Consider the following 3,197-nt stretch of genomic DNA (forward strand, 5'->3'; position numbering starts at 1 on the left):
CAGTGAGCTGAAGAATCGACAGCCAGGAGTCTTGTCCAGCAATACGAAAACCCCAAGAAATAACAACGGAAAAGAGCAATGTCATGCAGTGACATTGCGAAGTGGCAAACCTCTTGTAGAAGGTACCGTGAACCCAAGAACCAAAAATCCTTCAAAAGAGCACAACACATGCCCGACGTTATAGAAAGATCAAGAACAGATGCCAGAATCCACAAACCATTCGAACTCAAGCACGTCTAACGTAGGAGAACCTACGGTGCAGCTAAAAGCACCATTTCTCGATGCTTGTTGAAGAAGAATGATGAGCAACAATTTAAGCGTTTTCTTGAACTTTTTAGGCAACTGCATATTAATATACCACTCGTAGAAGCCTTAGAACAAATGCCAAAGTATGTCAAATTCTTGAAGGATATTCTGACAAAGAAGAGGAAAATCAGCGAGACAGAAGTAATTGCTCTAACGCATGAGTGTGATGCGTTAGTCAGCAACAAATTACCCAAGAAACAGAAGGATTCGAGAAGCTTCACAATCCCATGCTCAATCGGAGGGCTGGACGTAGGACATGCATTGTGTGATCTGGGAGCAAGCATCAATCTCACACCACTCTCAATTTTCAAGAAATTGGGAATTGATGAAGCACAACTCACTTCTGTAATGCTTCAACTCGCTGATAGGACGATCACATATCCTGAAGAAAAGATTGAGGATGTTCTGGTGAAAGTTGACAAATTCATATTCCCAGCAGATTTCATCATCCTTGATTATGAAGCAAACAGGGATGTACCAATCATTCTTGGACGACCCTTTTCTCGCCACTGGGAAAGTACTAATAGACGTGCACAAGAGGGAATTGACCATGCGCGTAGACAACCAGGAAATGAAATTTAATGTGTTAAATGCATTAAAATTTCCAGATAATGAAGAATGTCAACTTAACAAAATAGAATTGCTTGAAGAAGAAGCGACCCAAGTTTGTGAGGTCCTTACGTTGGAAGAAACCATGAAGAAACTCGAGTCGCCAAGTCTGAGTGAGCGGCAGACGAAACCAGCGCGTCCATCATTGGAAGAACCACCAAAACTAGAATTGAAACCTTTACCTAACCACCTTAAATATGCTTTTCTTGGATCAAACAACATCTTACCTGTAATTATTTCAGTAAATCTTTTTGAGCCTAATGAATATTCTCTTTTGCAAATGTTGCAAAAACACATGCGGGCAATAGGATGGATGCTGGCTAACATTTGTTGCATCAGCCCATCGTACTGCATGCACAAAATCAAACTAGAAGAGGGGAAGACTGGATCAATTGAGCCTCAACATAGGCTAAATCCTATAATGAAGGAAGTAGTCAAGAAAGAGATCATTAAGTGGTTGGATGCAGGAGTAAACTACCATATATCCAATAGTAGCTTGGTAAGCCCAGTTCAATGCATCCCTAAAAAGAGAGGTACAATAGTGATAGTTAATAGTAACAACGAGCTCATCCCTTCAAGGACTGTCACGGTTTGGCGCATCTGCATGGACTATAGAAACTCAATGCGAAAACCAAGAAGGACCACTTCCCTCTTCCCTCATTGACCAGATGCTTGACCGACTAGCTGGAAAATTTTTTTATTGTTTTCTAGATGGATACTCTGGCTACAACCAAATTCTAATCGACCTAGAAGATCAAGAGAAGACGACATTCACTTGCCCCATTTCAACGTTCACATTCAGACGCATGCTTTTGGACTATGCAACGCACCTGAAACGTTCCAAAGATGCATGGTAGCAATTTTCTCTAACTTCCTAGAACAGACCGTTGAAGTTTTTATGGATGATTTTTCAATTTTTGGAGACTCCTTTCAAGCATGCTTAGACAACCTGGAGGCCATCCTCGCTCGATGCGAGGAAAAAAATCTTGTGTTAAATTAGGAAAAATGTCACTTTATGGTGACTGAAGGCATTATTTTGGGCCACAAGGTATCTAAAGCCGGATTGGAAGTTGATGAGGCCAAAGTTGATGTCATAGCCAAACTTCCTTCGCCATCAAATGTAAAAGCATTATGAAGTTTTCTAGGACATGTAGGCTTCTACAGAAGGTTCGTAAAAGGATTCTCTCAAATTACGCGACCTCTAAGCGCATTATTAGAAACGAACAGGCCCTATGAATTCAATAACGACTACCGCGACGCATTTGAAACACTGAAGTATACGTTGACTACAGCTCCGGTACTAATAGCCCCAGACTGGATGCAACGTTTCACTCTAATGTGCGATGCAAGCGACGTTGGAGTGGGAACCATGTTGGGGCAAAAAAAAGGGAATTTGATACACCTCATCTCCTATGCATCAAAGACTCTGAACGACTCTCAGGAACATTACACAACTATAGAGAAAGAAATGTTGGTTGTAGTTTCGGAATCGAAAAATTTAGATCTTATTTAGTTGGTACGTCAGCAACCATCTATACATATCACTCAGTCATTAAGTTCCTGATGAGTAAGAAGGACGCAAAACCAAGATTAATCAGATGGGAACTACTCTTGCAGGAATTCGACATTGACATTAAGGACAGAAAGAGGACTGAAAATCAGGTGGCTGATCACCTGTCCAGATTAGAGAATCAAGAGATACAAGACCAAGAAGATGAAATCAAAGATGCATTTCCTGATGAAGGCTTATTCAAATTTGAAGGTTGGGAACCATGGTAAGCAGACATTGTTAACTACTTAACTACTAAACAATTCCCTAAACACTTCAACTCTCAACAAAAGAAACGGTTGGTTCACGATAGTAAATTCTATTTTTGGAATGAATTGTTTCTTTAAAAACAAGGTCCCAACTCCATCATGCATCGATGCGTTCCAGAAGGAGAGACACAACGAATCCTTGCTAAGTGTCATGACTTTCCTTACGGAGGGCATTTTGGAGGGCAAAGAACCGCTGCAAAGATTCTTCAAAGTGGATATTTCTGGCTCACCCTCTTAAAGGATGCAAGGGAGTATGCTCTCAAGTGCGACCCTTGTCAACGCACAGGAAATATATCATCAAGAGACACAATACCTCTGAACAATATACTTGAAGTCGAATTATTTGATCTATGTGGCATCGATTTTATGGGACCTTTCCCCCTGTCCTACGGTCAACAATACATCCTGTCGGCAGTAGATTATGTATCAAAATGGGTGGAAGCTGTGGCTTATGTCAAAAATGA

Source organism: Benincasa hispida, chromosome 6 (assembly GCF_009727055.1).
Source record: "Benincasa hispida cultivar B227 chromosome 6, ASM972705v1, whole genome shotgun sequence".
Taxonomy (NCBI): Eukaryota; Viridiplantae; Streptophyta; class Magnoliopsida; order Cucurbitales; family Cucurbitaceae; genus Benincasa; species Benincasa hispida.